The sequence below is a fragment of the Rhopilema esculentum genome, chromosome 3 (assembly GCF_057945365.1).
Source record: "Rhopilema esculentum isolate cy_ngs chromosome 3, ASM5794536v1, whole genome shotgun sequence".
Classification (NCBI taxonomy): domain Eukaryota; kingdom Metazoa; phylum Cnidaria; class Scyphozoa; order Rhizostomeae; family Rhizostomatidae; genus Rhopilema; species Rhopilema esculentum.
In genome coordinates, this window is record NC_142817.1 from 5,521,812 (window position 1) to 5,546,414 (window position 24,603).

The 24,603-nt window shown below is 33.6% G+C and overlaps 1 protein-coding gene across 2 annotated transcripts in view; it reads left to right on the forward strand.

Annotated features, from left to right (window-relative positions):
* The first annotated feature begins 8,739 nt into the window (after positions 1-8,739).
* LOC135690462 (cortactin-binding protein 2) overlaps positions 8,740-24,603 on the forward strand; it is a 96,589-nt gene continuing 80,725 nt past the window's right edge. For both annotated transcript variants that reach the window (XM_089112118.1, XM_089112123.1), the window contains exon 1: positions 8,740-9,074. The gene's annotated coding sequence lies outside the window, so the exon portion shown is untranslated. The remainder of the gene's footprint in view (positions 9,075-24,603) is intronic.

A 24,603-nucleotide genomic window follows, 5' to 3' on the forward strand; every position in this document is an offset into this window, starting at 1 on the left:
GACCCGAAATGGCGTTCAGAACGTATCTTGAGGCATTTTAGGTTGTTTCGAGTAAAAAAAAAATTTTTTAAAAATTTCAAGATTTTTCAACTTTTTTGCAGGTCTGGGGTCATGAATTTTTTTCAAAAATCACCAACCCTTTTTTTTCAAAGAATCAGCATAATTTTCACTGAAACAACCCGAAATGGCATTCAGAATGTATCTTGCGGCTTTTTAGGTTGTTTTGAGTAAAAAAAATTTTTGAAAAATTTCAGGATTTTTTAACTTTTTTGCAAGTCCGGGGTCATGAATTTTTTCAAAAATCACAAAGTCCTTATTTTCAAAAAATCAGGATAAATTTCACCGAAACGACCCGAAATGGCGTTCAGAACGTATCTTGAGGCATTTTAGGTTGTTTCGAGTAAAAAAAAAATTTTTTAAAAATTTCAAGATTTTTCAACTTTTTTGCAGGTCCGGGTTCATGATTTTTTTCAAAAATCACAAAGTCCTTTTTTTCAAAAAATCAGCATAAATTTCACTGAAACGACCCGAAATGGCGTTCAGAACATATCTTGCGGCTTTTTAGGTTTTTTTGAGTAAAAAAATTTTTTTGAAAAATTTCAAGATTTTTCAACTTTTTTGCAGGTCCGGGGTCATGATTTTTTTCAAAAATCACAAAGTCCTTATTTTCAAAAAATCAGCATAAATTTCACCGAAACGACCCGAAATGGCGTTCAGAACGTATCTTGAGGCATTTTAGGTTGTTTCGAGTAAAAAAAAATTTTTGAAAAATTTCAAGATTTTTCATCTTTTTTGCAGGTCCGGGGTCATGAATTTTTTCAAAAATCACCAACCCTTTTTTTTCAAAAAATCAGCATAATTTTCACTGAAACAACCCGAAATGGCATTCAGAATGTATCTTGCGGCTTTTTAGGTTGTTTTGAGTAAAAAAAATTTTTTGAAAAATTTCAAGGTTTTTCAACTTTTTTGCAGGTCCGGGGTCATGAATTTTTTCAAAAATCACCAACCCTTATTTTCAAAAAATCAGCATAAATTTCACCGAAACGACCCGAAATGGCGTTCAGAATGTATCTTGCCGCTTTTAGGTTGTTTTGAGTAAAAAAAAATTTTTGAAAAATTTCAAGATTTTTCAACTTTTTTGCAGGTCGGGGGTCATGAATTTTTTCAAAAATCACCAACTCCTTATTTTCAAAAAATCAGCATAGATTTCACGGAAACAACCCAAAATGGCGTTCAGAACGTATCTTGCGGCTTTTTAGGTTGTTTCGAGTAAAAGAAAATTTTTTGAAAAATTTCAAGATTTTTCAACTTTTTTGCAGGTCCGGGGTCATGAATTTTTTCAAAAATCACCAACCCTTTTTTTCAAAAAATCAGCATAAATTTCACTGAAACTACCCGAAATGGCGTTCAGAACATATCTTGCGGCTTTTTAGGTTTTTTTGAGTAAAAAAATTTTTTTGAAAAATTTCAAGATTTTTCAACTTTTTTGCAGGTCCGGGGTCATTATTTTTTTCAAAATTCACAAAGTCCTTATTTTCAAAAAATCAGCATAAATTTCACCGAAACGACCCGAAATGGCGTTCAGAACGTATCTTGCCACTTTTAGGTTGTTTTGAGTAAAAAAAAATTTTTGAAAAATTTCAAGATTTTTCAACTTTTTTGCAGGTCCGGGGTCATGAATTTTTTCAAAAATCACCAACCCTTTTTTTTCAAAAAATCAGCATAATTTTCACTGAAACAACCCGAAATGGCATTCAGAATGTATCTTGCGGCTTTTTAGGTTGTTTTGAGTAAAAAAAATTTTTTGAAAAATTTCAAGATTTTTCAACTTTTTTGCAGGTCCGGGGTCATGAGTTTTTTCAAAAATCACCAACTCCTTATTTTCAAAAAATCAGCATAAATTTCACCGAAACGACCCGAAATGGCGTTCAGAACGTATCTTGAGGCATTTTAGGTTGTTTCGAGTAAAAAAAAATTTTTCAAAAATTTCAAGGTTTTTCAACTTTTTTGCAGGTCCGGGGTCATGAATTTTTTCAAAAATCACCAACTCCTTATTTTCAAAAAATCAGCATAGATTTCACGGAAACAACCCGAAATGGCGTTCAGAATGTATCTTGCGGCTTTTTAGGTTGTTTCGAGTAAAAGAAATTTTTTTGAAAAATTTCAAGATTTTTCAACTTTTTTTTTGCAGGTCCGGGGTCATGAATTTTTTCAAAAATCACCAACCCTTATTTTCAAAAAATCAGCATAAATTTCACCGAAACGACCCGAAATGGCGTTCAGAACGTATCTTGCCGCTTTTAGGTTGTTTTGAGTAAAAAAAAATTTTTGAAAAATTTCAAGATTTTTCAACTTTTTTGCAGGTCGGGGGTCATGAATTTTTTCAAAAATCACCAACCCTTTTTTTTCAAAAAATCAGCATTATTTTCACTGAAACAACCCGAAATGGCATTCAGAATGTATCTTGCGGCTTTTTAGGTTGTTTTGAGTAAAAAAAATTTTTTGAAAAATTTCAAGATTTTTCAACTTTTTTGCAGGTCCGGGGTCATGAGTTTTTTCAAAAATCACCAACTCCTTATTTTCAAAAAATCAGCATAAATTTCACCGAAACGACCCGAAATGGCGTTCAGAACGTATCTTGAGGCATTTTAGGTTGTTTCGAGTAAAAAAAAATTTTTCAAAAATTTCAAGGTTTTTCAACTTTTTTGCAGGTCCGGGGTCATGAATTTTTTCAAAAATCACCAACTCCTTATTTTCAAAAAATCAGCATAGATTTCACGGAAACAACCCAAAATGGCGTTCAGAACGTATCTTGCGGCTTTTTAGGTTGTTTCGAGTAAAAGAAAATTTTTTGAAAAATTTCAAGATTTTTCAACTTTTTTGCAGGTCCGGGGTCATGAATTTTTTCAAAAATCACCAACCCTTTTTTTCAAAAAATCAGCATAATTTTCACTGAAACAACCCGAAATGGCATTCAGAACGTATCTTGCGGCTTTTTAGGTTGTTTTGAGTAAAAAAAAATTTTTGAAAAATTTCAAGATTTTTCAACTTTTTTGCAGGTCCGTGGTCATGAATTTTTTCAAAAATGACCAAACCTTTTTTTCAAAAAATCAGCATAATTTTCACTGAAACAACCCGAAATGGCATTCAGAACGTATCTTGCGGCTTTTTAGGTTGTTTTGAGTAAAAAAAAATTTTTGAAAAATTTCAAGATTTTTCAACTTTTTTGCAGGTCCGTGGTCATGAATTTTTTCAAAAATGACCAACCCTTTTTTTCAAAAAATCAGCATAATTTTCACTGAAACAACCCGAAATGGCATTCAGAACGTATTTTGAGGCTTTTTAGATTGTTTCGAGTAAAAAAAATTTTTTCAAAATTTTCAAGGTTTTTCAACTTTTTTGCAGGTCCGGGGTCATGAATTTTTTCAAAAATCACCAACTCCTTATTTTCAAAAAATCAGCATAAATTTCACCGAAACGACCTGAAATGGCGTTCAGAACGTATCTTGCGGCTTTTTAGGTTGTTTTGAGTAAAAAAATTTTTTCAAAATTTTCAAGGTTTTTCAACTTTTTTGCAGGTCCGGGGTCATGAATTTTTTCGAAAATCACCAACTCCTTATTTTAAAAAATCAGCATAAATTTCACCGAAACGACCCGAAATGGCGTTCAGAACGTATCTTGCCGCTTTTTAGGTTGTTTTGATTAAAAAAATTTTTCTCAAAAATTTCAAGATTTTTCAACTTTTTTGCAGGTCCGGGGTCATGAATTTTTTCAAAAATCACCAACTCCTTATTTTCAAAAAATCAGCATAAATTTCACCGAAACGACCCGAAATGGCGTTCAGAACGTATCTTGCGGCTTTTTAGGTTGTTTTGAGTAAAAAAAATTTTTCAAAATTTTCAAGGTTTTTCAACTTTTTTGCAGGTCCGGGGTCATGAATTTTCTCAAAAATCACAAAGTCCTTATTTTCAAAAAATCAGGATAAATTTCACCGAAACGACCCGAAATGGCGTTCAGAACGTATCTTGAGGCTTTTTAGGTTGTTTCGAGTAAAAAAAAATTTTTTTAAAAATTTCAAGATTTTTCAAATTTTTTGCAGGTCCGGGGTCATGAATGCTTTTTCTATTCGCGATTTATCTGCATAAACAAGATATCCCAATTTTATAACCATTTGTCTATATATGCAACATACTTCTACATTCAAAGGATGATACATGCCTCTATGGCTACAATATACATATTTTATATACACTGCTACAACATATTAACACACCTTTGCTGGCATCATCCCTGGACGCAGGGGTGAGGGGGCACCCAGGTGTAAAAGAGCATACTGATCATAAGCCCCGAAATGCTCTGCCTGGTGGATTAGCTGAGGAGCTAGCAAGGACTCATAATCACAAAATATATCATACAGATGTGTATATATATGTATAGATATATTGATATGTTTGTGTACATATATAACACTCTGTATGAAAGAGAATAAACAGTATAGAATGCCTATGCTGAAACACGCCCCTTCAATGCGGGTACAGTACTTCAATAGCATACTGGCTCCCAGGTTTCGTTCGGCACAAGACTGTGGGACAGCGCCCGGTACAGCAGGGCTGCGGTTGGTATTACACCATTTTTTCTTAGTTTTCTGACAAGCTGAGCTTGTTATTTGTATGGTTTCAAACAAAGTGGTTTTACAGTTTTCCAGAACTTGTTATTGTCAGTGACAGAATTTATATCAAGGTTACCATAATATGATGTTTTTGCTTGTCGCAGAATTTTCACACACCTATTTCTTTGCTTTTTAAAAGCGTTCCAGTTTTCAGAAGTATTATGCCTGTTTAATCTGTTACGTAACTGTGAACGGAGCATAATTGCCTTTCTTAAAGTTTTCGTCATGAAGGGTGCATCATTTGCGCGTAAATATTTCTGTTTTAGAGGTACATGGTTATTCAGAACTTCTTCGACTACAGAATTAAAATTTTCATATTCAGAGTATGCTTCGCTGCTCTTAGCTAGATTGCTTCTAAAGTCACTGCGAAACTTTATAGGATCAAATTTACTGTAGTCTCGGTATGTCACAATCCTTGGACCTCTTTTTACAAAACCACTCTTTAACACTGTTAGTATCATTAGATGAAAATCAGACAATCCCACTTCTATTGTCGTAGTGTTTTGAAAACCAGAGGTTTTATTCGTTAGAAACATATCAATGGAAGAGGGATTGTCAGCAGATTTATAACAAGTGGGACTTTTTATTAAATTTTTTAATCCATAGATATCCATGAAATTGCTAATTTCATAATTTTTCTCTTCCGAATTTAAATCTCCAATAATGACGAAGTTTTCGTATCGAGGTGTAAGTTGGTCAAGCACTTTGCCCATCTCTGCGAAGAAAAAATTTTCACATTGAGAAGGGGGGCGGTAGGTACTGATCAATGCCCATTTTTTTTTGCCCACATTAATTTCAGTTAATACACATTCAATTGAATTGGCGATGTTCACCAGTTTAATTTCATTTGCTGGAACTCTGATATAAACCAGAATCCCACCACCGTTTGTATTTCTATCATAACGGAAGGGTTTTTTGAAACCATCAATTAAAAACTGACTAGTAGGAAAGGATTCGTCTAATTTGGTTTCAGAAACTGCGAGGATGTCAACATTTTTTGCAATCAGGGTTTTGAGATCCTCTATTTTGTTTCGGATTGAGTTTATATTTAGATGTGCCACAATTATGCCTCTCTTGTTTTTGTTCCAAATAGTTGATAGATTGGCAAGGGGGTTTATGAAAGGAGATAGCCATCCTCGAATAGAAATTGCGCTTTTTGAAAAATGAAATATCTTAGTCATGCAATACTAGGTCATTACAATAGCAAGACAGGCAACTGCTGGAAAATGAGGCACAAATATGTAAACTGAGGCACATTGCATAAATGCATGCTATCCCATTGTTATTTTGTTGTTGGCAGATCCAGGGTGCATTCCATGTTAGACCCACGCCAGAAAAATTTTAACCTATTCTAGTTGCTACGCCAAGTGTAAAACATACAAGCTTTCGATTAATCTATAGTTTGCATTGCTTTTACTGTCCATATCAATATAATCAGGCTGTCCACGTATTCTGTACAAGTACCGTTTTTGCTACGCCGATCGCGAAAATTTATCACGTACGCCAATGCGCCAAGGCTCGCAAATAGCAAATTTCACGCCGCTAAGCCGAGGAAAACGCTAAGTCCACGCCGGAGATCTCCGGCGTAAACTACATGGAATGCACCCTTGTGGCAGATTGATACATCCTTTGTCGGCAGTTTAGTTGAATGTGAACGCCCGGTACCTTGAATGTTTGCCTCTAGTGCCTCCCCGATAAGCTGCCAAGTCATTTCTAAATCTATCATTGGCCTTCAGCAATTTCCACTGTTCGTGGACTTGTGCTTTCACGCACAGAAGTCTCTATCCCCTCTACCAAACAGACCTGTACAACGTTCGCTTCTCATTGCCTGCTGCAGTCCGAACAGGCCTCTTTTTTGTTGACTCGTCCATTAAATAACGTTAGAAACACATAAAAGATCAGCCATTATAGCGTAAGCGATGCTAAAATATGGTTCTTTAACTGTAAGTGAAAAAAAGTTAAAACCCGTCCGACGCGTTCCGATTCCCTTTCCAGTCAAAACTTACTTTACCCCATCCCCAACTACAACACAACAACATTGGCCCGCGGCATGACACGTGACCCAGTCCCTTTATTGTAGAAAACAAGCTCTTCTCAAAGTCCTCATGTGTTGACGTGAAGCCAGCAGTAACTGCAACTTATACACATTAATAAAAATTTGCAAGTATCGGCGCACTTTATTAATACAGTCGCTAAATGTTTTCGAGCTCGCTTCAATCCCGGTGAAAAGGAAACAAAATGCAATTTTTGGTTGCCCTGTAAAATTGCATCCCCTCTTTCCTCCCAAATCAATGTTGGATCTGTAGTTCTATCAATTTGGCTGAGAAACCATTCATCCAACATTGAATCGTGGGAGAGGAAAAGTTATCTTTAAAGTCTCAGCTATTTTTGTCCAGGATTGCCATCTTCTGGCCACTTCACGTCTTTTAGCACTCAAGAGAAGATTTTGCATACGAACCTCCTGCAACATTTTTCCAAAACAGGAAACTTTTGCTGCACATTTGTAGAGGTATAGGATCTTGTACGATTCATAAATACTGGAAGCTTTGAGCCTTTATGACTGACTCACTGACGGAGAATACTTGGAACAAAATCATCAAAGCGCTGGGGAACAAAGCCCCTTTTTCGCTGAACGCTGCTGACCTCAGTGGATTTGATTGTTTTTTTGAAGATCAGCAAGTTTACACATCGTTCCTTAAGCTCCTCTCGCACTGCTTTTACTATAGACAATGCTGTGAAAAGATTTTGAGTGGAAGATTGCAGCTGCTTCACGACTCTTTATTGGCTTTAGAATGTCCACCATTAGGCAATTTACAAAAATTAACATCCAATTGTCCTCATCCCCTTCGACCTAATGCAGCAATCCTTTGCCAAAGTTAACGTATTCGCCTTTAAAACTCAATGGCCTTGAGTTTGAGATAATTTTCAGCGCTTGTTTTTGCAGTATTCTATATTTCTGTAGGCTCACTCAAGAAATGCGTTTTTTTATTACAACAGAACATACTATTCCTACTTCGACAACTCCTAATAAAGCAGTCCGTGTCTAAATACTGCAATACTGTCCCCAAAATTGTTATTGACATTATTTGTGATTATGAAATACCCTTGCCAACGTGTTCCAGGCCAAAGTAACGTTTTTTAAGAGCGAGCAGGTATTTTCAGCGCAAAGCACTATCTTAAGTCCTACATGGGTGATAAGAAACCCTTATAGCCAATTTTCTTAGCTTGCCTCAAACTTTTACAACATCAGTGGCGTAGTGTCCGGGTATTCAAGGTATCCAGTGAATACCCTGAGATTTTTAGAGAAATTATATAAATGAAATGAAATTTTCGTAATCTAAAAACGCTTTGGTGATAATTGTTTGTGACTAATTTTGTTGCCTTTCAATATGTTGTCTTTGATACAGATTCAAAATAGCACGAAATTCACGGAAATGAAGACATAGTTAATGTGACGAAGTGTTTGGAAGCTTGGAAATTTGAGAGGGTAATATCGAAGATCAAACTACCAATGTTGAATGGAGATCAGTCACGAACTCGCAGAGAATACCCTAGACCAGAGGTTTTCAGTTTTTTGAGTGCCTGGCCAGAAAAACATAGATTTTACGTAGATTTTTTTCGTAGGCCAATGAATTTTCATTTCATTCTTACCATGCTTTATTAGAGATAAGATAGACCGGTCAACTATTTCTTTATTCATAAAATCTTTCCAGCGTGCTTATTCACACGAAATAAGTCTTGAAAGGTGGATGACAGAAGGGAACGAAGGAAGCTGCTGTCTTGATGCTGATGGGATTGGCTCAATGTGCATTACACGTCGGATTTACACGCCGAAGGCCAGGGATAACTGTTTGGTGGAGATTGGGGCCAAAAGCCTCCAAATGTAGCATAGTAAATAAACACAAAAAATGTTTAACACAAAATTTGTTAAGTTTACGACTTTTTTTGTTCAAGGTTGAATCAAAAGATTGTTGCTTTGCCCCCACTCTGCAATTTTTAAGTTGGGACGTTAAAAACGCAAAAAATGTTCTATAAATTGTTCGTTCTTTGAAATTTTTCCTCCTTCTATACCAGCCGTTCTGGTCCTATGAACCCTACCGACGATCCTGCGACGCTGCGCAATCCTTGGGAAAGTTGTTGTAGCCTCGGTTCCAGCTTTTCAGCCAACGAACACGGCGGGAATGAACACCATGTTGGATTGCACGACTCGGCCATGGACGAAGGTCGAGATTGCAGTTTCATTCCCTTGTTCTTATCAACCAATCTTGGACACATCTATTTACAATCAGCTTAAACGCAAGCTGCTATAAAGTACGAAGAATGCTGTTCTGGGAGGAATTCAAAAGAGGGCGGTTGCAACACGAACTGGCATCATCATGAAGAAAATCTCAGCAATTTCGTTGCGGTATGTTGCCAACTTCTTTTCTCACCTTATTATTTTTGGCAAATTTGCATTTGTGCAAACTATGTTATTTTTAATGCCAGTGGTTGATTATGAAAAGGGAACCCCTAAATGCAACCTGCAAGCTGGCATTCGTGGTTAAGGTTGCCAGGCGGGCGGCGAGGTTCAAACCAGCTCACTTAGCAGTGCAAAGCAGCATCACATTTCAACTCTTTCTAACAGTCCAATAATTACTGCATTGAGAGAGAAAATTGGAATAGCAATTTAGGAGGGCCGTTTCTTTACATTAAATATGTGCTTATACTGCAGCATGCACTGGTCCTAAACTTTATGTTGCTGGAAATGGTTGACATAGAATGTCCAATGTAAGAAAATGAGCTACCACATGTTACAACCTACCTTGCAGCTTAAAAGTCAGCAGTTACATTAATGTTTTTAGTTACTAAGAAAGTCTGTTTTACCAATTTTGTATATATTTAGCTGTAATAACTAAATTTTGTCATTGGCTAGCAGTTTGATTCTTGAAAGACAACATATTCACTGAGGTTACACTTTTACCCCTGCAAAAACCCAAGCATGGTTCACAGGCTAACCATAGTTTGCAATGGTCCTACCATGGTTGAACCATGATTCTGACAAGTTCTGACCATGGCTAGTGACATTGGTTGATCAATGAATAAGATTTTGCCTGCAAAGAACTTAACTTGTTTTTTCTTTGAGAATGTTAATTCTGGACTGTGTAAGAAGTTACCCTGAATAGAAAGAAAAGAAAAGAAAAACAAAATTGTCTGTACTTTTCAAAACCTGATCATTGCTGTCCCATTGCTGAACCATGGTTCATTTCTCAAGTGACTTTCCATAAAATGGCAAATAAATTTTACATTGAATAGTTTTGATTTCACCAATTTTCTTTTGGAGACACATTCCCTTGTCCCTTAAAGCCTAAAACATTAAATTTTTTATCAATTTGAAATGTTTTATGAGTATTTTGTCTGACAATTGCTGACGCATTGCTGAATCATGGTCAATTTCTCAACTGACATTTTCTAAAATGGCAAATTACTTTTACATTGAATAGTTTGTTTGACTATTTTTGTGTGGTTTGGTTTCACTATTTTTTTGTGGATTTATTTTACTGTTTTTTGGCCATAAAGCATTTATTTCTCTGAATTTGAAATGGTTAATGAAAATATGGACCAACTGTTGCTGACCCGCTGCTGAACCGTGGTCCATTTTTTAACTGACAGGTTCCTCATCCTGCTTTCTCCAAAACTGCTGGCTGCCTTTGAATATCATTAAATTTTAAATTTTAATGGTTTTAGAAATATATTGAAAATATATTTTCACATGATATATATATTTATAAAATCAAAGATATATACTTGAGATTTTCATCAGATTTGCAAGAATATCAATCTCTGAGAAATATCTGATGAAAGCAACTGACAAGGTACCGGGGTCACAAGAGTGGATTCTTGAGTTTTTTCTCAGATAACTTTTTATTTCTATAACATGGTACAAACAAGCATATCAATACAAGATTGTCAGCAAATTGGAATATTCTATTGAAGTCCTGCTGTACAATTGCTCTAACAGTTCTTTGTGGTATCTAATGGATGCATTACCATTGAAGCCAGGTTTTAAATATTTCAGAATAAAAAGGTCTTGCCAGTTTCATTCTTAGCCAACAAAACAAACTTATTATCTCAAATAAAAGCAAATCAGGCCTCTCGGTTTCTGGCATGTGATTGCGTGCCATGCACCTGTAGTGGTGCCAGGGCGCACATGGATGTGATGCACAACTAGCAATATTGTCCACCTCATCCATTTGCATTTACAATTACTATTTTATCTGCAACATTGTCTTGTTGCTCTGTGGAATCATTTTTAAAGTACAGCCTTCACCATCTAGGCAATCCCTTGACACTATATAAATAATAAACACTGGAAAAATTTTTGTGTTGGTTGTGTGTGATAAAGGATTCACTTTCAATCAGTGTCACCCCATGAGCCACACACCTACTAAAATTGGTGCCGAGAGGCCTGCGATCCTTGTTTTTCTTCCCAGTGTACCTATTAGAGGCCACATGGTGTTCAGAACGTACATTAAGGCTTTTAGGCTGTTTCGAGTAAAAAAATTTTTGAAAAATTTCAAATTTTTTGAACTTTTTAGCAGGTCAGGGATCTTGGATTTCTTCAAAAATCACTAAGTCCTTATTTTGTAAACATGTGCATAATTTTCACTGAAACTACCCAAAATGGTGTTCCGAACATAAATTAAGGCTTTTGACGTTATTTCTAGAAATATTTTTTTACAATGTTCACATATTTTCAGGTTTTTTCAAGTTTCAGTGTGAAACATGCTATAAATACTCTTTCCTACCATTTTCAGATACCACTTGGAGGCTCAACCAAATATCTAGAAATGATATCAGAAAGGTAAAATTTTAAGCTTTATATTGTTTCACAAAAAAATTTTTTTTGAGAAAATTTAAATATTTTTAACTTTTTCAGGTCCGGGGGTCATGAATTTTTTCAAAAATCACCAACTTCTTTTTTTAAAAAAATCAGAATAAATTTCACTGAAACAATCCAAAATGGCGTTCAAAACGTATCTTGAGGCTTTTTAGGTTGTTTCAAGTAAAAATTTTTTTTTGAAAATCTCAAGATTTTTCAACTTTTTTGCAGGTCTGGGGTCATGAATTTTTTCAAACTCAATAAGCCCTTATTTTGTAAATATGTGCATAATATTCACTGAAACTACCCGAAATGGTGTTCCAAACATAAATTAAGGCTTTTGATGTTATTTCTAGAAATATTTTTTTTACAAAGTTCACATATTTTGAGATTTTTTCAAGTTTCAGTGTGAAACATGCTATAAATACTCTTTCCTACCATTTTCAGATACCACTTGGAGGCTCAACCAAATGTCTAGAAATGATTTCAGAAAGGTAAAATTTTAAGCTTTATATTGTTTCACGTAAAATTTTTTTTTGAAAAAATTTAAACATTTTTAACTTTTTGCAGGTCCGGGGGTCATGAATTTTTTAAAAAATCACCAAATCCTTATTTTCAAAAAATCAGCATGAATTTCACCGAAACGACCCGAAATGGCGTTCAGAACGTTTCTTGAGGCTTTTTAGGTTGTTTCGAGTGAAAAAAGGTTTTTGAAACATTTCAATATTTTTCAACTTTTTTGCAGGTCCAGGGTCATGAATTTTTTCAAAAATCACCAACTCCTTATTTTCAAAAAATCAGCATAAATTTCACCGAAACGACCCGAAATGGCGTTCAGAACGTATCTTGAGGCTTTTTAAATTGTTTCGAGTAAAAAAATTTTTTTGAAATATTTCAAGGTTTTTCAACTTTTTTGTAGGTCCGGGGTCATGACTTTTTTCAAAAATCACAAACTCCTTATTTTCAAAAAATCAGCATAAGTTTCACCGAAATGACCCGAAATGTCGTTCAGAACGTATCTCGCGGCTTTTTATGTTGTTTCGAGTAAAAAAATATTTTTGAAAAATTTCAAGATTTTTCAACTTTTTTGCAGGTCCGGGGTCATGAATTTTTTCAAAAATCACCAACTCCTTATTTTCAAAAAATCAGCATAAATTTCACCGAAACGACCCGAAATGGCGTTCAGAACGTATCTTGAGGCTTTTTAAATTGTTTCGAGTAAAAAAATTTTTTTGAAATATTTCAAGGTTTTTCAACTTTTTTGTAGGTCCGGGGTCATGACTTTTTTCAAAAATCACAAACTCCTTATTTTCAAAAAATCAGCATAAGTTTCACCGAAATGACCCGAAATGTCGTTCAGAACGTATCTCGCGGCTTTTTATGTTGTTTCGATTAAAAAAATTTTTTTGAAAAATTTCAAGATTTTTCAACTTTTTTGCAGGTCCGGGGTCATGAATTTTTTCAAAAATCACCAACTCCTTATTTTCAAAAAATCAGCATAAATTTCACCGAAACGACCCGAAATGGCGTTTAGAACGTATATTGAGGCTTTTTAGGTTGTTTCGAGTAAAAAAATTTTTTTGAAAAATTTCAAGATTTTTCAACTTTTTTGCAGGTCCGGGGTCATGAATTTTTTCAAAAATCACCAACTCCTTTTTTTCAAAAAATCAGCATAAATTTCACCGAAACGACCCGAAATGGCGTTCAGAGCGTATCTTGCGGCTTTTTAGGTTGTTTCGAGTAAAAATATTTTATTGTAAATATTCAAGATTTTCAACTTTTTTGCTGGTCCGGGGTCATGAATTTTTTCAAAAATATCCAAACTCCTTATGTTCAAAAAATCAGCATAAATTCCACCGAAACTACCCAAAATGGCGTTCAGAACGTATCTTGAGGCTTTTTAGGTTGTTTCGAGTAAAAAAAATTTTTTGAAAAATTTCAAGATTTTTCAACTTTTTTGCAGGTCCGGGGTCAGGAATTTTTTCGAAAATCACCAACTTCTTATTTTGAAAAAATCAGCATAAATTTAACCGAAACGACCCGAAATGGCGTTCAGAACGTATCTTGAGGTTTTAAGGTTGTTTCGAGTAAAAAAATTTTTTTGAAAAATTTGAAGATTTTTCAACTTTTTTGCAGGTCTGGGGTCATGAATTTTTTCAAAAATCACCAACTCCTTATTTTCAAAAAATCAAGATAAATTTAACCGAAACGACCCGAAATGGCGTTCGAAACGTATCTTGAGGCTTTTTAGGTTGTTTCGAGTAAAAAATTTTTCGAAAAATTTCAAGATTTTTCAACTTTTTTGCAGGTCCGGGGTCATGACTTTTTTCAAAAATCACAAAGTCCTTATTTTCCTAAAATCAGCATCAACTTCACCGAAACGACCCGAAATGGTGTTCAGAACGTATTTTGCGGCTTTTTAGGTTGTTTTGTGTAAAAAATTTTTTTTGAGAAATTTCAAGATTTTTTTGCAGGTCCGGGGTCATGAATTTTTTCAAAAATCACCAACTCCTTATTTTCAAAAAATCAGCATAATTTTCATGGAAACAACCCAAATGGCGTTGAGAACGCATCTTGAGGGTTTTTAGGTTGTTTCGAGTAAAAAATTTTTTTGAAAAATTTCAAGGTTTTTCAAATTTTTTGTAGGTCCGGGGTCATGAATCTTTTCAAAAATCACAAAGTCCTTATTTTCCTAAAATCAGCATAAATTTCACCGAAAAGACCCGAAATGGCGTTCAGAACGTATCTTGTGGCTTTTTAGGTTGTTTCGAGTAAAAAAATTTTTTTGAAAAATTTCAAATTTTTTGAACTTTTTAGCAGGTCAGGGATCTTGGATTTCTTCAAAAATCACTAAGTCCTTATTTTGTAAACATGTGCATAATTTTCACTGAAACTACCCAAAATGGTGTTCCGAACATAAATTAAGGCTTTTGACGTTATTTCTAGAAATATTTTTTTACAATGTTCACATATTTTCAGGTTTTTTCAAGTTTCAGTGTGAAACATGCTATAAATACTCTTTCCTACCATTTTCAGATACCACTTGGAGGCTCAACCAAATATCTAGAAATGATATCAGAAAGGTAAAATTTTAAGCTTTATATTGTTTCACAAAAAAATTTTTTTTGAGAAAATTTAAATATTTTTAACTTTTTCAGGTCCGGGGGTCATGAATTTTTTCAAAAATCACCAACTTCTTTTTTTAAAAAAATCAGAATAAATTTCACTGAAACAATCCAAAATGGCGTTCAAAACGTATCTTGAGGCTTTTTAGGTTGTTTCAAGTAAAAATTTTTTTTTGAAAATCTCAAGATTTTTCAACTTTTTTGCAGGTCTGGGGTCATGAATTTTTTCAAACTCAATAAGCCCTTATTTTGTAAATATGTGCATAATATTCACTGAAACTACCCGAAATGGTGTTCCAAACATAAATTAAGGCTTTTGATGTTATTTCTAGAAATATTTTTTTTACAAAGTTCACATATTTTGAGATTTTTTCAAGTTTCAGTGTGAAACATGCTATAAATACTCTTTCCTACCATTTTCAGATACCACTTGGAGGCTCAACCAAATGTCTAGAAATGATTTCAGAAAGGTAAAATTTTAAGCTTTATATTGTTTCACGTAAAATTTTTTTTTGAAAAAATTTAAACATTTTTAACTTTTTGCAGGTCCGGGGGTCATGAATTTTTTAAAAAATCACCAAATCCTTATTTTCAAAAAATCAGCATGAATTTCACCGAAACGACCCGAAATGGCGTTCAGAACGTTTCTTGAGGCTTTTTAGGTTGTTTCGAGTGAAAAAAGGTTTTTGAAACATTTCAATATTTTTCAACTTTTTTGCAGGTCCGGGGTCATGAATTTTTTCAAATATCACCAACTCCTTTTTTTCAAAAAATCAGCATGAATTTCACCGAAACGACCCGAAATGGGGTTCAGAACGTATCTTGCGGCTTTTTAGGTTGTTTCGAGTAAAAAATTTTTTTTTAACAATTGCAAGATTTTTCAACTTTTTTGCAGGTCCAGGGTCATGAATTTTTTCAAAAATCACCAACTCCTTATTTTCAAAAAATCAGCATAAATTTCACCGAAACGACCCGAAATGGCGTTCAGAACGTATCTTGAGGCTTTTTAAATTGTTTCGAGTAAAAAAATTTTTTTGAAATATTTCAAGGTTTTCCAACTTTTTTGTAGGTCCGGGGTCATGACTTTTTTCAAAAATCACAAACTCCTTATTTTCAAAAAATCAGCATAAGTTTCACCGAAATGACCCGAAATGTCGTTCAGAACGTATCTCGCGGCTTTTTATGTTGTTTCGAGTAAAAAAATATTTTTGAAAAATTTCAAGATTTTTCAACTTTTTTGCAGGTCCGGGGTCATGAATTTTTTCAAAAATCACCAACTCCTTATTTTCAAAAAATCAGCATAAATTTCACCGAAACGACCCGAAATGGCGTTCAGAACGTATCTTGAGGCTTTTTAAATTGTTTCGAGTAAAAAAATTTTTTTGAAATATTTCAAGGTTTTTCAACTTTTTTGTAGGTCCGGGGTCATGACTTTTTTCAAAAATCACAAACTCCTTATATTCAAAAAATCAGCATAAGTTTCACCGAAATGACCCGAAATGTCATTCAGAACGTATCTCGCGGCTTTTTATGTTGTTTCGATTAAAAAAATATTTTTGAAAAATTTCAAGATTTTTCAACTTTTTTGCAGGTCCGGGGTCATGAATTTTTTCAAAAATCACCAACTCCTTATTTTCAAAAAATCAGCATAAATTTCACCGAAACGACCCGAAATGGCGTTCAGAACGTATCTTGAGGCTTTTTAAATTGTTTCGAGTAAAAAAATTTTTTTGAAATATTTCAAGGTTTTTCAACTTTTTTGTAGGTCCGGGGTCATGACTTTTTTCAAAAATCACAAACTCCTTATTTTCAAAAAATCAGCATAAGTTTCACCGAAATGACCCGAAATGTCGTTCAGAACGTATCTCGCGGCTTTTTATGTTGTTTCGAGTAAAAAAATTTTTTTGAAAAATTTCAAGATTTTTCAACTTTTTTGCAGGTCCGGGGTCATGAATTTTTTCAAAAATCACCAACTCCTTATTTTCAAAAAATCAGCATAAATTTCACCGAAACGACCCGAAATGGCGTTCAGAACGTATCTTGAGGCTTTTTAAATTGTTTCGAGTAAAAAAATTTTTTTGAAATATTTCAAGGTTTTTCAACTTTTTTGTAGGTCCGGGGTCATGACTTTTTTCAAAAATCACAAACTCCTTATTTTCAAAAAATCAGCATAAGTTTCACCGAAATGACCCGAAATGTCGTTCAGAACGTATCTCGCGGCTTTTTATGTTGTTTCGATTAAAAAAATTTTTTTGAAAAATTTCAAGATTTTTCAACTTTTTTGCAGGTCCGGGGTCATGAATTTTTTCAAAAATCACCAACTCCTTATTTTCAAAAAATCAGCATAAATTTCACCGAAACGACCCGAAATGGCGTTTAGAACGTATATTGAGGCTTTTTAGGTTGTTTCGAGTAAAAAAATTTTTTTGAAAAATTTCAAGATTTTTCAACTTTTTTGCAGGTCCGGGGTCATGAATTTTTTCAAAAATCACCAACTCCTTTTTTTCAAAAAATCAGCATAAATTTCACCGAAACGACCCGAAATGGCGTTCAGAGCGTATCTCGCGGCTTTTTATGTTGTTTCGAGTAAAAAAATTTTTTTGAAAAATTTCAAGATTTTTCAACTTTTTTGCAGGTCCGGGGTCATGAATTTTTTCAAAAATCACCAACTCCTTATTTTCAAAAAATCAGCATAAATTTCACCGAAACGACCCGAAATGGCGTTCAGAACGTATCTTGAGGCTTTTTAAATTGTTTCGAGTAAAAAAATTTTTTTGAAATATTTCAAGGTTTTTCAACTTTTTTGTAGGTCCGGGGTCATGACTTTTTTCAAAAATCACAAACTCCTTATTTTCAAAAAATCAGCATAAGTTTCACCGAAATGACCCGAAATGTCGTTCAGAACGTATCTCGCGGCTTTTTATGTTGTTTCGATTAAAAAAATTTTTTTGAAAAATTTCAAGATTTTTCAACTTTTTTGCAGGTCCGGGGTCATGAATTTTTTCAAAAATCACCAACTCCTTATTTTCAAAAAATCAGCATAAATTTCACCGAAACGACCCGAAATGGCGTTTAGAACGTATATTGAGGCTTTTTAGGTTGTTTCGAGTAAAAAAATTTTTTTGAAAAATTTCAAGATTTTTCAACTTTTTTGCAGGTCCGGGGTCATGAATTTTTTCAAAAATCACCAACTCCTTTTTTTCAAAAAATCAGCATAAATTTCACCGAAACGACCCGAAATGGCGTTCAGAGCGTATCTTGCGGCTTTTTAGGTTGTTTCGAGTAAAAATATTTTATTGTAAATATTCAAGATTTTCAACTTTTTTGCTGGTCCGGGGTCATGAATTTTTTCAAAAATATCCAAACTCCTTATGTTCAAAAAATCAGCATAAATTCCACCGAAACTACCCAAAATGGCGTTCAGAACGTATCTTGAGGCTTTTTAGGTTGTTTCGAGTAAAAAAAATTTTTTGAAAAATTTCAAGATTTTTCAACTTTTTTGCAGGTCCGGGGTCATGAATTTTTTCAAAAATCACCAACCCTTTTTTTTCAAAAAATCAGCATAATTTTCACCGAAACAACCCAAACTGGCATTCAGAACGTATCTTGCGGCTTTTTAGGTTGTTTCGAGTAAAAAAATTTTTTTGAAAAATTTCAAGATTTTTCAACTTTTTTGCAGGTCCGGGGTCATAAATTTTTTCAAAAATCACCAACTCCTTATTTTCAAAAAATCAGCATAAATTTCACCGAAACGACCCGAAATGGCGTTCAGAACGTATATTGAGGCTTTTTAGGTTGTTTCGAGTAAAAAAAATTTTTTGAAAAATTTCAAGATTTTTCAACTTTTTTGCAGGTCCGGGGTCATGACTTTTTTCAAAAATCACAAAGTCATTGTTTTCAAAAAATCAGCATAAATTTCACCAAAACGACCCGAAATGGCGTTCAGAACGTATCTTGCGGCTTTTTAGGTTGTTTTGAGTAAAAAAATTTTTTTGAAAAATTTCAAGATTTTTCAACTTTTTTGCAGGTCCGGGGTCATGAATTTTTTCAAAAATCACCAACTCCTTATTTTCAAAAAATCAGCATAATTTTCACCGAAACGACCCGAAATGGCGTTCAGAACGTATCTTGAGGCATTTCCGGTTGTTTCGAGTAAAAAAAAATTTTTGAAAAATTTCAAGGTTTTTCAACTTCTTTTCAGGTCCGGGGTCATAAAATTTTTCAAAAATCACCAACTCCTTATTTTCAAAAAATCAGCATAATTTTCACCGAAACAACCCGAAATGGCGTTCAGAACATATCTTGCGGCTTTTAAGGTTGTTTTGAGTAAAAAAATTTTTTTGAAAAATTTCAAGATTTTTCAACGTTTTTGCAGGTCCGGGGTCATGAAATTTTTCAAAAATCACCAACTCCTTATTTTCAAAAAATCAGCATAATTTTCACCGAAACAACCCGAAATGGCGTTCAGAACGTATCTTGCGGCTTTTTAGGTTGTTTCGAGTAAAAACAAATTTTTGGATAATTTCAAGATTTTTCAACTTTTTTGCAGGTCGGGGGTCATGATTTTTTTCAAAAATCACAAAGTCCTTATTTTCAAAAAATCAGCATAAATTTCACCGAAACAACCCGAAATGGCGTTCAGAACGTATCTTGCGGCTTTTTAGGTTATTTTGAGTAAAAAAAAATTTTTGAAAAATTTCAAGGTTTTTCAACTTTTTTGCAGGTCCGGGGTCATGAAATTTTTCAAAAATCACAAAGTCCTTATTTTCAAAAAATCAGGATAAATTTCACTGAAACGAACCGAAATGGGGTTCAGAACATATCTTGCGGCTTTTTAGGTTGTTTTGAGTAAAAAAATTTTTTTCAAAAATTTCAGGATTTTTTAACTTTTTTGCAGGTCCGGGGTCATGAATTTTTTCAAAAATCACCAACTCCTTATTTTCAAAAAATCAGCATAGATTTCACCGAAACAACCCGAAATTGCATTCAGAACGTATCTTGCGGCTTTTTAGGTTGTTTTGAGTAAAAAAAAATTTTTGAAAAATTTCAAGGTTTTTCAACTTTTTTGCAGGTCCGGGGTCATGAAAGTTTTCAAAAATCACAAAGTCCTTATTTTCAAAAAATCAGGATAAATTTCACTGAAACGAACCGAAATGGGGTTCAGAACATATCTTGCGGCTTTTTAGGTTGTTTTGAGTAAAAAAATTTTCTTCAAAAATTTCAGGATTTTTCAACTTTTTTGCAGGTCCGGGGTCATGAATTTTTTCAAAAATCACCAACTCCTTATTTTCAAAAAATCAGGATAGATTTCACCGAAACAACCCGAAATTGCATTCAGAACGTATCTTGCGGCTCTTTAGGTTGTTTTGAGTAAAAAAAATTTTTTCAAAAATTTCAAGATTTTTCAACTTTTTTGCAGGTCCGGGGTCATGAATTTTTTCAAAAATCACCAACTCCTTTTTTTCAAAAAATCAGCATAAATTTCACCGAAACAACCCGAAATAGCGTTCAGAACATATCTTGCGGCTTTTTAGGTTGTTTTGAGTAAAAAATTTTTTTTGAAAAATTTAAGATTTTTCAACTTTTTTGCAGGTCCGCGGTCATGAAATTTTTCAAAAATCACCAACTCCTTATTTTCAAAAAATCAGCATAATTTTCACCGAAACGACCCGAAATGGCGTTCAGAACGTATCTTGAGGCATTTCAGGTTGTTTCGAGTAAAAAAAAATTTTTGAAAAATTTCAAGGTTTTTCAACTTCTTTGCAGGTCCGGGGTCATAAAATTTTTCAAAAATCACCAACTCCTTATTTTCAAAAAATCAGCATAATTTTCACCGAAACAACCCGAAATGGCGTTCAGAACATATCTTGCGGCTTTTAAGGTTGTTTTGAGTAAAAAAAATTTTTTGAAAAATTTCAAGATTTTTCAACTTTTTTGCAGGTCCGGGGTCATGAAATTTTTCAAAAATCACCAACTCCTTATTTTCAAAAAATCAGCATAATTTTCACCGAAACAACCCGAAATGGCGTTCAGAACGTATCTTGCGGCTTTTTAGGTTGTTTCGAGTAAAAAAAAAATTTTGGAAAATTTCAAGATTTTTCAACTTTTTTGCAGGTCGGGGGTCATGATTTTTTTCAAAAATCACAAAGTCCTTATTTTCAAAAAATCAGGATAAATTTCACTGAAACGAACCGAAATGGGGTTCAGAACATATCTTGCGGCTTTTTAGGTTGTTTTGAGTAAAAAAAATTTTTTTAAAAATTTCAGGATTTTTCAACTTTTTTGCAGGTCCAGGGTCATGAATTTTTTCAAAAATCACCAACTCCTTATTTTCAAAAAATCAGCATAGATTTCACCGAAACAACCCGAAATTGCATTCAGAACGTATCTTGCGGCTCTTTAGGTTGTTTTGAGTAAAAAAAATTTTTTCAAAAATTTCAAGATTTTTTAACTTTTTTGCAGGTCGGGGGTCATGATTTTTTTCAAAAACCACAAAGTCCTTATTTTCAAAAAATCAGCATAATTTTCACCGAAACGACCCGAAATGGCGTTCAGAACGTATCTTGAGGCATTTCAGGTTGTTTCGAGTAAAAAAAAATTTTTGAAAAATTTCAAGGTTTTTCAACTTCTTTGCAGGTCCGGGGTCATAAAATTTTTCAAAAATCACCAACTCCTTATTTTCAAAAAATCAGCATAATTTTCACCGAAACAACCCGAAATGGCGTTCAGAACATATCTTGCGGCTTTTAAGGTTGTTTTGAGTAAAAAAAATTTTTTGAAAAATTTCAAGATTTTTCAACTTTTTTGCAGGTCCGGGGTCATGAAATTTTTCAAAAATCACCAACTCCTTATTTTCAAAAAATCAGCATAATTTTCACCGAAACCACCCGAAATGGCGTTCAGAACGTATCTTGCGGCTTTTTAGGTTGTTTCGAGTAAAAAAAAAATTTTGGAAAATTTCAAGATTTTTCAACTTTTTTGCAGGTCGGGGGTCATGATTTTTTTCAAAAATCACAAAGTCCTTATTTTCAAAAAATCAGGATAAATTTCACTGAAACAAACCGAAATGGGGTTCAGAACATATCTTGCGGCTTTTTAGGTTGTTTTGAGTAAAAAAAATTTTTTTAAAAATTTCAGGATTTTTCAACTTTTTTGCAGGTCCGGGGTCATGAATTTTTTCAAAAATCACCAACTCCTTATTTTCAAAAAATCAGCATAGATTTCACCGAAACAACCCGAAATTGCATTCAGAACGTATCTTGCGGCTCTTTAGGTTGTTTTGAGTAAAAAAAATTTTTTCAAAAATTTCAAGATTTTTTAACTTTTTTGCAGGTCGGGGGTCATGATTTTTTTCAAAAACCACAAAGTCCTTATTTTCAAAAAATCAGCATAAATTTCACCGAAACAACCCGAAATGGCGTTCAGAACGTATCTTGCGGCTTTTTAGGTTGTTTTGAGTAAAAAAAAATTTTTCAAAAATTTCAAGATTTTTCAACTTTTTTGCAGGTCCAGGGTCATGAATTTTTTCAAAAATCACCAACTCCTTATTTTCAAAAAATCAGGATAAATTTCACCGAAACGACCCGAAATGGCGTTCAGAACGTATCTTGAGGCATTTTAGGTTGTTTTGAGTAAAAAAAAATTTTTGAAAAATTTCAAGGTTTTTCAACTTTTTTGCAGGTCCGGGGTCATGAAATTTTTCAAATATCACAAAGTCCTTATTTTCAAAAAATCAGCATAAATTTCACCGAAACAACCCGAAATGGCGTTCAGAACGTATCTTGCAGCTTTTTAGGTTGTTTCGAGTAAAAAAAATTTTTTGAAAAATTTCAAGGTTTTTCAACTTTTTTGCAGGTCCGGGGTCATGAAATTTTTCAAAAATCACAAAGTCCTTATTTTCAAAAAATCAGCATAAATTTCACCGAAACAACCCGAAATGGCGTTCAGAACGTATCTTGCGGCTTTTAAGGTTGTTTTGAGTAAAAAAATTTTTTTGAAAAACTTCAAGATTTTTCAACTTTTTTGCAGGTCCGGGGTCATGAATTTTTCAAAAATCACAAAGTCCTTATTTTCCTAAAATCAACATAAATTTCAACGAAAAGGCCCGAGATGGCGTTCAGAACGTATCTTGCGGCTTTTTAGGTTGTTTTGAGTAAAAAAATTTTTTTGAAAAATTTCAAGATTTTTAAACTTTTTTGCAGGTCCGGGGTCATGAATTTTTTCAAAAATCACCAACTCCTTATTTTAAAAAATCAGCATAAATTTCACCGAAACGACCCGAAATGGCGTTCAGAACGTATCTTGAGGCATTTTAGGTTGTTTCGAGTAAAAAAAAATTTTTGAAAAATTTCAAGGTTTTTCAACTTTTTTGCAGGTCCGGGGTCATGAAATTTTTCAAAAATCACAAAGTCCTTATTTTCAAAAAATCAGCATAAATTTCACCAAAACAACCCGAAATGGCGTTCAGAACGTATCTTGCGGCTTTTAAGGTTGTTTTGAGTAAAAAAATTTTTTTGAAAAATTTCAAGATTTTTCAACTTTTTTGCAGGTCCGGGGTCATGAATTTTTCAAAAATCACAAAGTCCTTATTTTCCTAAAATCAACATAAATTTCAACGAAAAGGCCCGAAATGGCGTTCAGAACGTATCTTGCGGCTTTTTAGGTTGTTTCGAGTAAAAAAAAAATTTTGGAAAATTTCAAGATTTTTCAACTTTTTTGCAGGTCGGGGGTCATGATTTTTTTCAAAAATCACAAAGTCCTTATTTTCAAAAAATCAGGATAAATTTCACTGAAACGAACCGAAATGGGGTTCAGAACATATCTTGCGGCTTTTTAGGTTGTTTTGAGTAAAAAAAAATTTTTTAAAAATTTCAGGATTTTTCAACTTTTTTGCAGGTCCGGGGTCATGAATTTTTTCAAAAATCACCAACTCCTTATTTTCAAAAAATCAGCATAGATTTCACCGAAACAACCCGAAATTGCATTCAGAATGTATCTTGCGGCTCTTTAGGTTGTTTTGAGTAAAAAAAATTTTTTCAAAAATTTCAAGATTTTTCAACTTTTTTGCAGGTCGGGGGTCATGATTTTTTTCAAAAACCACAAAGTCCTTATTTTCAAAAAATCAGCATAAATTTCACCGAAACAACCCGAAATGGCGTTCAGAACGTATCTTGCGGCTTTTTAGGTTGTTTTGAGTAAAAAAAAATTTTTGAAAAATTTCAAGATTTTTCAACTTTTTTGCAGGTCCAGGGTCATGAATTTTTTCAAAAATCACCAACTCCTTATTTTCAAAAAATCAGGATAAATTTCACCGAAACGACCCGAAATGGCGTTCAGAACGTATCTTGAGGCATTTTAGGTTGTTTCGAGTAAAAAAAAATTTTTGAAAAATTTCAAGGTTTTTCAACTTTTTTGCAGGTCCGGGGTCATGAAATTTTTCAAATATCACAAAGTCCTTATTTTCAAAAAATCAGCATAAATTTCACCGAAACAACCCGAAATGGCGTTCAGAACGTATCTTGCGGCTTTTTAGGTTGTTTCGAGTAAAAAAAATTTTTTGAAAAATTTCAAGGTTTTTCAACTTTTTTGCAGGTCCGGGGTCATGAAATTTTTCAAAAATCACAAAGTCCTTATTTTCAAAAAATCAGCATAAATTTCACCGAAACAACCCGAAATGGCGTTCAGAACGTATCTTGCGGCTTTTAAGGTTGTTTTGAGTAAAAAAATTTTTTTGAAAAATTTCAAGATTTTTCAACTTTTTTGCAGGTCCGGGGTCATGAATTTTTCAAAAATCACAAAGTCCTTATTTTCCTAAAATCAACATAAATTTCAACGAAAAGGCCCGAAAATGGCGTTCAGAACGTATCTTGCGGCTTTTTAGGTTGTTTTGAGTAAAAAAATTTTTTTGAAAAATTTCAAGATTTTTAAACTTTTTTGCAGGTCCGGGGTCA